The following is a 12,012-nucleotide window of genomic DNA, read 5'->3' as shown; positions in this document are numbered from 1 at the left end:
TGAATGTGTGGGAAACACTGTTTGTATGTACGTATGTTTCTATTTTTGTATGTATGTATGTATGTACGTACGTCTGTATGTTTGTATGTATGCATGTATATATGTACGTATGTACTTATGTGTGTATGTATGTATGTATGCATGTGTGTACGTATGTTTGTATGTATGTATGTATGTATGCATGTTTGTGTGTTCATGCATGTATAAATACAACTCATAAAAATGAATGTTTGGGCCCAGGTTTTGGTTTTACATTCTGTTCTTAGGACATTCAATCGATTGCAACCGGACTGTTCAGTTTGTCTTAGAAGACGTTTGTCGCTCATCGAGCAGTCTTCATGTCCACATACTTAGATTGGTGACATCTCGTTTGCTCGGTGCTGACGTCCAAACTACTCATCCTGGAACAGGAGGCGCATATACACACACAGGAATCGTTCGTACACAATATCTTATCGAACCTTTCCGTTATTAAATTAGAGTCTTGTGGTGCATATCAATGCACATCGCACAACAACCACCTTCCAAGTTGCAGTGCCTTGTTCAACATGCTCATCGTGTCTGTGTGTTGAAGACAACATGGCGGATTATTTGATCATGTTATCATTTGGTGGGCAAATGTCTGTCTGCAGCTAATTGGATCTTTGTGGAGACAAAAGTCTGCTAGACGAAGGCAAGAATTCATTAGTGCCGATGCAGACGGGACCGCTTCGAGCCCTTTCGAGGACCACTCGTCCGACAAGGACTGTTCCTTGATTGCGTTGTTGACATGTCCTACTGGATTTGTGAGGGGACCTCCAGGAGGCGGAGCTAAAGAACGCTCACTTCCCGCATGCGAGGAAGGAGACAAAAGAGGAGAAGAAAGATGTCCTCCATTGTTGTTGAACTGCTTGGAGTACGCTCAGCTCCTCCTCCATCCACTAAGCTCCGGACAGCCTGTCGCCATGGCAACGGAAAGCCCACTCACCATGCCTTGCTCTAAATGCAACTGCATTTAGAATTTTTTTTTTTCTTCATAAATCAGATCAAACAAATGGCGCTCTTTACCATAAATATGCGCCGGCGAAGAAAACAAATAGTGACAAATGGTGACTAAAGTCAATTTTGTCCCAACAGGGACGTGTCTGGAAGCCATCAGAGCCTCGTTTGAATAAACACTTTGGTCCGACTCTTCTCGCTGACAGGCTCGGATTTAACGCATTCCTGCCGCCATGACACTCTTCTTACACTTCCTGGAAGCCAAAAAGCTGCTTAAGGACGCCTGCTGGCAGCAACGTAAAAGACGAGTTGGACATTTTTGTCAGGACGAGCTCAGCGTGTTTGAAAGTCCCTAAAATGTTCAAAAAAAATGTTACCCCGCATATCACTAATTTGTCCATGAAGTACACAAACGAGTTTTGATCCTTTAAGAAAATACTCAAAATCTCAACCAAATACACCTGTCCATCACCATAGCCAAGACCAAGGAGCTGTCAAAGGACCTTCAGGACAAGATTGTAGACCTACACAAGACTGGGATGGATGACTGTCGGTGCAATACTTAAATCAAATGTAAGAAATCTAAGGTGACAGTCAAACATTGGTAACACACGTGTTATCGAGGTCCTGCTGCTCGGGAAGACACGTGTACACAACGTGGACATGATGACAATCAGTCTGGTTGGACTACGTCTGCTCGAAGGCAACACAGGAAGCGGAGGAAGTAGTGTGTTTGTGCAGGGAAAAGTCAGAACTCATTATGGACACACACACACACACACACTGGTATTATAACCTTAACATTAAAAGTACTATTTAAAGATTATAGTTCCATCACAAATACAGCTGTGAGAAGTAAAACACAAGCTTTCAGTTGTTGTTTTTGTGGTCGTTGGTCCATGGAGTGTTGTTTTGGTCTATTAGGGCACACACACCTCAAAGATCACCAAGGTAATGGTTTTTACTGAACGTGCACGAACACAAAATAAGTAAATGTCAAATTTTACCTGTGGTCATGTGACATGGTAACACGGTTTCACTTCTTCGTACACTTGTGTGACACTCGCCTACGCCGCACTGTGAAAACAAAAGTAGAATTTTACAGTAAAAAAACAAACTGTTACTACCATTTTTCCATTTGCAGTAATTCCCTGTAAAAAAAAACAACAAAAAAAACCATGCAAAATTGTATGCCAGTTTTTAACTGTAAAATCTACAGATTTTTTTTTTACACTTACAAAAAAAGGCACCTGCGCACTTAAAGCACTGGAACAGATTAATAATTTCCCTATTGTCCAAAAGCCGACTGATCTAAACTAAAACACGTGCAAACTCGATAGCACACGCAGAGCAAATCTACTAAAAGTGTGCAAAGCGAGCAGAATAAAAAGTGCGATCCATTATGCGTGTCCGTCTTCGTTAATATGCAAAACATCAGAATGCCCGCAAAACTGGGCGGAGAAGATGCAATGTGATTTATCAACACTCATCAGCGTTTTGCCAGTATTTTTTTTACGTCGTTACATGCAAGGCTGTGAGAAAGGAGGTGCTCGTCCTACGTGTGTGTCAACATATTTAGACCGACAAATAACAAATATTACAATAATTGTTTTTTCAGCAATATCCTTGTATAATTGTATAGCTACTGGGTGACTTAAGGGGCTGATCAAAACACATTTAGTTTATATGTTCTTGTATCATTTTGGGTTCTTTTTAACAGTGTTTGTTATATTTATTATATATATATATATATTCGGCGTGGCGAAGTTGAGAGAGTGGCCGTGCCAGCAATCTGAGGGTTACTGGTTCAATCCCCACCTTCTACCATCATAGTCACGTCCGTTGTGTCCTTGAGCAAGACACTTCACCCTTGCTCCTGATGGGTCCTGGTTAGCGCCTTGCATGGCAGCTCCCGCCATCAGTGTGTGAATGTGTGTGTGAATGGGTGAATGTGGAAATAGTGTCAAAGCGCTTTGAGTTCCTTAAAAAGGTAGAAAAGCGCTATACAAGTACAACCCATTTACCATTTTTATTTTATTAACATATCTCTTATATGAAAAAAAAAAAATTAAATATGCATTTTTTGCTCTTAAGTACAGTAAGTGCACCTTCAGTGCTGAAAAGAAAAAGTGGGTTTGAATCAGGGGTGTCCAAACTACGGCCCGCCGGCGTCTTCAATTTGGCCCACTAGACGGCACGAGTTCAACAAGCAATCTGGCCGGGCAGGATCTTGACATAATACAATGTATATATGAGGCGGTTAGCTAAGTGCTTATTTGTCGTCATCTTGCGGACTATGTGAGTGACTCAGACCAGTGACCATGAAGTTTACTTCCTCTAAAGTAATAGCATAGCAATACTTATAAGACCCAATCCAAACAACCTTCCCTAGTCATGGCGCAGAAAAAAAAAATGCACTCTGCAAAACAACACAACCTGCTCACTGAACTTTGTGGATATTACAAAAAAACATCCAACCACAATAAAAATATCAAAATTACACCCACTTAAATGATGAGGCAAATGCATGATGGGACAAACGCAAAAAAAACAACCTCTTTCCACACTTATCTGTGTTTGGCACATTTTAGCTGCCTGATATTTCTAATCATCTACAAAACTTTAAAGAGGTCGTCACGAATGTAAACAAGGTAGAAGTCAAACTTTCACATACTCTTAATATTCAATTCTAACAATTATTAATTATATATCCATTAATATGTACAAATATATATATATGTATAGGTTATATACACACACATATATATATATATATATATATATATATATATATATATATATATAAATATATATATATATATATATATATATATATATATATATATATATATATATATATATATATATATATATATATATATATATATATATATATATTAGGGCTGCAACAACTAATCGATTAAATCGATTAAAATCGATTATAAAAATAGTTGGCGATTAATTTAGTCATAGATTCGTTGGATCTATGCTATGCGCATGCGCAGAGGCTCCTTTTTTTTATTCTTTTTTTTTTATAAACATTTATTTATAAACTGCAACATTTACAAACAGCTGAGAAACAATAATCAAAATAAGTATGGTGCCAGTATGCTGTTTTTTTTCAATAAAATACTGGAAAGGACAGAAATTTAGTTTGTCTCTTTTATCCAATTATTAATCGATTAATCGAAGTAATAATCGACAGACTAATCGATTATCAAATTAGTTGTTAGTTGCAGCCCTAATATATATATATACACACATGTAGTTATTTTAACATATTTATACATTCAATTTTTTATTAATTTTGCATGCAAATGGATTTTGGCCCCCTGCGAGTCGACCCCCCCCAGTCAAAAAGTTTGGACACCCCTGGCTTAAATGTCGATGCACCGCAGGACCGCTTCTAAAACGCCCATAAAAAGTGGCGCATGTGTAACGGTCCACAACTGTGTGCGGCAAAATGCAGCTCCACACTGCTGTCGCTTCAACATATCACCGGCATCGGGTGGATCACGATGCAAAATTGTGAGACTGTGAGTCCACTCGGGTCACGGGATTCTCCCTTGGACGGTTTCACAGTTCTCATGTTTTACATGATAAAACCACAGTTTCATTTTACAAACAAAAAGTGTTACATTTGGATGTGATCGTATAGTGTTTAAAATAAGTCTTCATACCAATTATCATATTCTGTTGTTGGTTTCATATGTACTGACATTGGTATAATTTAATCTGCAATATATATATATATATATATATATATATATATTTTTTTTTTTTTTTTTTTTTTTTAATATGCATAATAGACAGAAAAATATAGTCAACATTTTACAGGATGTCCCTGAACGCACCTCGCCTATCCAAAATGGCTGCTTCAAACCTGCGTCCTAGCCAGGCTAACATTAGCATCATAATAATAGGCGAGGACAGCTATACTGACAATTAAACAATCCCAGTGGCATGAAATATACAGTGTTACCTGAAAAAACTGTGCAAATTGTGAGACTCTGAGTCCACTTGGGTCACGGGAATCTCTAAAAAAAAAAGACATCAACAATCATGAGTTAGTTTAACAATAGAAGTGAATTTCGGTCTTCAAAATATCACTCTAAGATACAGTTTTGGTCAATAACAGTTAGCGAACATTTTTTATGTGTACGTTGCAAATTACTATTCCAAATATAAACAGTCAAGATTCACTAAATAGTAAACAATACGGACAATGCAAAAAAACAACAACTCACCCTTTGGAAGGCTTCACAGTTCAGAGCACTTCCGGTAGGGAAGCGTACATACCACTTCTCGCCAGCAACAGGCGCTGTTGCAACACTTCAGTCATCATTTAATAAAGCATAATGGATGTTTGTTTTCTACACAGTTACACATAGACTGCAAAGACAAGATATTTAATGTTCGAACTGAAAAACTAATTTTTTTTTTTTTTTGCAAATAATAATTAACTTAGAATTGAATGGCAGCAAAAAAGTTGTCACAGGGGCATTTTTACCACTGTGTTACATGGCCTTTCCTTTTAACAACACTCAGTAAACGTTTGGGAACTGAGGAGACCAATTTTTGAAACTTTTCAGGTGGAATTCTTCTTCGTTGTGGTATTTTAGGCTTCATATTGCGCCACGCTGTTGTAACACGTGGCTTATGGCATTGTCTTGCTGAAATAAGCAGGGGCGTCCATGATAACGTTGCTTGGATGGCTCCGAAACCTGTATGTACCTTTCAGCATTAATGGTGCCTTCACAGATGTGTAAGTTACCCATGTCTTGGGCACTAACACACCCCCATACCATCACAGATGCTGGTTTTTGAACTTTGCACCTATAACAGTTATTTTCCTCTTTGATCCGGAGGACACGACGTCCACAGTTTCCAAAAACAATTTGAAATGTGGACACTTAATGAATGTCCTACTAGTGGCCCGTAAAAAGACCATCACTAGGAAGTGGATATCCCAGGGGAGCCCAACTTTGAAGCAATGGATGGAAATCACAATGGACATATATAAAATGGAGAAGATAACTGCTTTTATTGATTATAAATTGGAGAAATTTACTTCATAATGGGAAAAGTCGGTCAATTATGTCACGCTCCATAAGCCTGATTTTGATTTCTCGAATTAACGATTGTACGGTTTTAAAAAAAAAAGGATTGCTCCCCATAGGTCTATTTTTTTTATTTATTATTATTTACTATCTGTTTGTATTATTTCATTTTATTTTTGATTATTATTATTATTATTATTTATGTATTTCATTTTTTACTTGTTTTTCTTTATTTAATTGATTTATCTGTAAATATTATTATTTTGTTTTCTTGCTGTTTCTTTCTTTTGTGGGGGTGGCATCGCTGGGATGTAAACAAAAAAATATTTTGACATTTAGGGCAGACAACAAATATATGATGTTTATAAATATGATGTAATGGATAGGAATGTCTGATGCTGGATGTCAATAAAAATTCAATGAAAAAAAAAAAAGTCAGGACTCGTCAGACCACAGAACACTTTTCCACTTAGCATCAGTCCATCTTAGATGAGCTCGGACCCAGCGAAGCCGGCGGCGTTCCTGGGTGTTGTTGATAAATGGTTTTCGCTTTGCAAAGTAGAGTTTTAACTTGCACTTACAGATGTAGCGACCAACTGTAGTTACTGACAGTGGTTTTCTGAAGTGTTCCTGAGCCCGTGTGGTGATATCCTTTACACACTGACGTCGCTTTTTGATGCAGTACCGCCTGTGCGATCAAAGGTCCGTAATATCATCGCTTACGTGCAGTGATTTCTCCAGATTCTCGGAACCTTTTGATGATATTACGGACCGTAGATGGTGAAATCCCCAAATTCCTTGCAATAGCTGGTTGAGAAATGTTGTTCTTTCATTTGTTGACAAAGTGGTGATGCTCGCCCCATCCTTGTTTGTGAATGACTGAGCATTTCATGGAAGCTGCTTTTATACCCAATCATGGCACCCACCTGTTCCCAATTTGCCTGTTCACCTGTGGGATGTTCCAAATAAGTGTTTGATGAGCATTCCTCAACTTTCTCAGTCTTTTTTGCCACTTGTGCCAGCTTTTTTGAAACATGCTGCAGGCATCAAATTCCAAGTGAGCTAATATTTGCAAAAAATAACAAAGTTTTCCAGTTCGAACGTTAAATATCTTGTCTTTGCAGTCTATTCAATTGAATATAGGTTGAAAAGGATTAACAAATCATTGTATTCTGTTTTTATTTACCATTTACACAACGTACTTGTAGTCTTAGTAGATCACACGCCCACTAATAGTACACGGTATTTTATAGTTTGCCCACGCTTAGTAAATCAGGCCCTCGGCGTCCGTTTTTTGGACCTCAGTCGTCTTTCAGCGGGCGTCCATTTTGTGCGAGGAGGTCAAAAACATTTGATTGACGGCACTTTCATCACAAAGCAATCTCTCGGGCTCATTGGAGCGCAGAAATCATCTCCGCCGATTCCCAATTCCGAAAGGCGACGCTGACGAAAACTCAATCATTTCTCCAAATATTTCTCTCTATTTATCGAGCCGTCGTGAATAAAGAGGTGACGAAACCTCCCGCGCACGCCTTATCGCTCGCGCTCGCCCGTCAAATTGTTTTTCGCCCGCCGCGGCGTTTATCGCCCGCGTGACGCCGCCGCTAATCGCATTTAAAGAAGCAATAAGGAAAATCATCCAAAACCATTTAAGGCTCATCCACCAGCAAGTCTTTGCCCGCTGATGAAAGTGATAAAGTTAGACATTAATTAACTACGGCTAATATGATTTACATATTACATTATTATGGGATGTATTGCATGTTTCAATGGCAGCACTGATTGCTATATTGCTTTTTTTTTTTTCAAAGTTAATAACTCTGACTTGGTTTTCTATTTCCTGTGCTGGCATTGGCTGGATTTTTACCGGCGTTATTTAATTAAAAGGTTGCAATTTCAATTAGGTTTGCAGCCCAACTGATGCTTTTTGTTTTTGTTTTTTTTTACGAATAAAAACTGTCACAGCTTGTCACACCTTATTTTGAGTTTCTTGGTCATTTTCTGGGTGTAGTTTTAGTTCCTGTCTTGCGCTCTTATTTTGTGGTTTTTCACTTCCTGTTTTTCCCCGTTTCGTGCAGCTATAGACGATTCTTTCCATGTCGAGCTGAAGTACGCACGTACTTTGTGGACGCCGTCTGCTCCTCATTCCTTGTAAGTGTTTTTGCTGTGTTCCAGCATTCCGTTTTGTTTCCTTCATAGTTCTCGCTTTTTTCGTTTGTTTGTTTAATCATTAGATTCCCCTTTTCTTTACTGCTTGCTGCCTCCTCGTTCGTCTGCATTTAAAATCACGCACCGCTTGACAAAAAAACCCCACTGATTTTAGAAACTGCTCAAAAGACAAAGACAAATCAGAACTTTTTTTTAACCCTGTGAAAACTATCCTACAAGAATATATTGTTGTAATTAATGAGAGAAACAATATTTTTATGACGATAAATTAACGAGAGACAGTTTTAATTTTTGAAGACAGTTAGGTTGTGATTTTACAAAAATTCTAAGGAAATACGTCATCTTTTTTAAAATTCGTTTAAAAAAATATATTTGACAAGGTCATAGTCAGAATGGTGACAAAAAATATGATGATGGACTTGTGCTGTAACTTTATAAGAAAAAACCCAGACTATTTACAATGTTTAATTATACCAGGATAAAGTTAAAATGATACAAATTCTAATTACACAGGGGGGAAAGTACTAATATTAAGGAATAGATCTATTTTATTAAGAAAAAATTATAATGTTACAATAATAAAGTAATTATAGAAGATTATTTTTTTCAGATAAAATTTTAATTTGACCCCCCAAAAAAGTATTGATTTTACAAGAAAGAAATGTAGAAGTACACCTATAAGTAATTATAATCCTACAAGAATAACATCATCAAAGTAATCTTTTCTTTGTTTTATGATAATCAATTTGTAAATATACAAGATATAATGGTAATGTACATATATATATATAGTATGTATATGTATGTACAGTATACTGTATATGTATGTACAGTATATATGTATGTATGTATGTTAATATGTATGTATGTATGTATGTTTAGATGTATGTATGTATATATGTATGTACTGTATATGTATGTACTGTATGTATATGTATGTATGTATATGTATGTATGTATATGTATGTATATGTATATGTACATATATATATATTTTTTTTAATGTACAGTATATATAAACAACAATGAAAATATGAGAAAAAATGTGTAGTTCGAGGATATGTAAAAAACAATAAAAACAAAACTATTTGCAAGTTTTACATTTGACCAGAACAAGGTTTTTTTGTAAGTTTGCAAAAAAAAAGTCATGATTTTACTAGAAAAAAGTTGCAATCTTTAGAATACACTGAAAATAAATTCTTACAAAAATACAGTTAATAAAATGAAAGGTGGAATAGTAATTTTTCTTTTTTCTTTTTTACGACAATGAAGGTGTAATTTATGAGGAAAAAAACTTGTAGTCTTAGAAAAGCAAAAATACTATTTACAATTTGTGATTTTACCAGAATAATTTTTTTTTTTTTTAATTGTGATGTTACAGTGAAAAAGTCATGATTATACCAAAAAAAAGTTGTAATCTTTGGCATACACTAATAAGGAGTGGTAATTTTACAAGAATAAACCTACTAAAGTTATTAATATATTGTTTTTTTTGTTTTGTTTTTACGACAATTAAGTTGTAATCGTTGTAACATTCAGGAATAAATCTATATCTTAAAAAAATCTTGCGAGAATAACATAATACAAGATTTTTTGTGTGATTTTACCCAAATAAGTCATCAGTTTGCTAAAATAAAAAATGTGTACTTTTGGGATTACATCTAAAATAAATTGTTATTTTACAAGGATAAAGTTATAAAAATGTATTTTTTCCTTATTTATTACGACAATCAAGCTGTCTGCCCACTGCTCCCCAAGGGGATGGGAAAAATGCAGAGGACAAATTTCACCACATCTAAGTGTGTGTGTGACAATCATTGGTACTTTAATCTTTAATTTTACAAGCATTTTTCAAAGAAAAAAATAGTAATCTAACAACAAGGAGAATAATGATTATTTTCTATTTTTGTCATAATCCCGAGGCAATACATCATATTGTTTTAAATTTAACAGGACAAAGTACATCAACTTACAAGAGAAACGTTTTAAAAATACATTCAATTAGTCCGAATAATAATAAAAAGTGGGATTTTTTGGGAGAAAAGTTACCATTTTTAAATGATTACAATACAAAGACAGTTTGCTGAGGAATTAAAAACACTACATAAACGTACCAAAAAGTGTTTTTAACGAGTTTGTCATGACGTGGAAAAAAAACGACGTCACCCTAGAGAACAAAGACGGCTAATAAAATGTCTAAAAAGGTTCTGATGACCTTTAACCTTCCTGCTGGGGCGTGCAGTGGAAAGAACTTTCTTCTAAAAAAAAAAAAAAAAACACCAAGCTTTCTGACATTTGTGTTCGAGCCAAACATTCCGCTCCAGTAAGTCGACAAAATGAAACGTTCAAGTTAAAAAAAAAGGAATGAAAGTTGGTTTTGTCTCCCGCGTGACGTCCTCTTCGAATTTGATCCGATAAAAAAGGTCATTTTTTTACATTTGGCTGAACACCAGCACAAAAAGACAAAATAAAAAGAATAAAACATCATCAAGTCCTCAATGCTGAGTCACTTTTGGTCTCGGGTGCTTTTTGTGCGTCCTGTGTCAATATGACGTCAACAACTTTGCTGAAGCCGCTTATGTCGGCGCCGCTCGGAATGGCGGTTAAGATTAGAAAGTAATTATGTCGCTGATTAGTGATCATAATAAAGGTTAAAATACATAACACATGCTGACATGAACAGACCCATTGTTCATAGAAATTACACTTTGGCGCTAACATTTAATTGTCGACACAAGGGTTGTAATTACAAAGTAATTTTGTCGCTGATTAGTGATCATAATGAAGGTAAAAATACACAAGACGTGTTGACATGAACAGACCCATTATTCATAGAAATGACACTTTGGCGCTAACATTGAATGTCGACATAAGCGGTTGCAATTAGAAAGTAATCATGTCGCTGATTAGTGATCATAATGAAGGTAAAAATACACAACACATGTTGACGTGAACAGACCCATTATTCATAGAAATGACACTTTGGCGCTAACATTGAATGTCGACACAAGGGGTTGCAATTACGAAGTAATTATGTCGCTGATTAGTGATCATAATGAAGGTAAAAATACACAACACATGTTGACGTGAACAGATCCATTATTCATAGAAATTACACTTTGGTGCTAACATTTAATTGTCGACACAAGGGGTTGCAATTACAAAGTAATTTTGTCGCTGATTAGTGATCATAATGAAGGTAAAACTATGCAACACATGTTCACATGAACAGACCCATTATTCATAGAAATGACACTTTGGCGCTAACATTTAATGTCGACACAAGGGGTTGCAATTACAAAGTAATAATGTCACTGATTAGTGATCATAATGAAGGTAAAAATACACAACACGTGTTGACATGAACAGACCCATTATTCATAGAAATTACACTTTGGCGCTAACATTGAATGTTGACACAAGCGGTTGCAATTAGAAAGTAATCATGTTGCTGATTAGTGATTATAATGAAGGTAAAAATACATAACACATGCTGATATGAACAGACCCATTGTTCATAGAAATTACACTTTGGCGCTGACATTTAATTGTCGACACAAGGGGTTGCAATTACAAAGTAATTTTGTCGCTGATTAGTGATCATAATGAAGATAAAAATATGCAACACATGTTGACATGAACAGACCCATTATTCATAGAAATTACACTTTGGCGCTAACATTTAATGTCGACACAAGCGGTTGCGATTAGAAAGTAATGATGTTGCTGATTAGTGATCATAATGAAGGTAAAGAAATACAAAACACGTGTTGACATGAATAGACCCATTATTCATAGAAATGAC

At 35.8% G+C, this 12,012-nt stretch overlaps 1 long non-coding RNA gene across 2 annotated transcripts; it reads right to left on the bottom strand.

Moving 5' to 3' along the window:
• Nucleotides 1-1,773: 1,773 nt before the first annotated feature.
• On the bottom strand, nt 1,774-5,279 carry LOC133646936 (uncharacterized). Of its 2 annotated transcripts, none has more exons than XR_009825391.1 (4): nt 5,226-5,279; nt 4,961-5,015; nt 1,986-2,055; nt 1,774-1,895 (listed from the first exon to the last, which is right to left on the bottom strand). It is a non-coding gene; the product is annotated as an uncharacterized LOC133646936 (long non-coding RNA). The 2 variants fall into 2 exon arrangements; XR_009825390.1 differs by having other exon boundaries at nt 1,796-1,913.
• Between the last annotated feature and the right edge of the window lie 6,733 nt (nt 5,280-12,012).

Source organism: Entelurus aequoreus, linkage group LG03 (genome assembly GCF_033978785.1).
Source record: "Entelurus aequoreus isolate RoL-2023_Sb linkage group LG03, RoL_Eaeq_v1.1, whole genome shotgun sequence".
Taxonomy (NCBI): Eukaryota; Metazoa; Chordata; class Actinopteri; order Syngnathiformes; family Syngnathidae; genus Entelurus; species Entelurus aequoreus.
The sequence above is the reverse complement of the archived record's forward strand: the minus strand, read 5'-3'. Positions and strand labels throughout refer to the sequence as shown.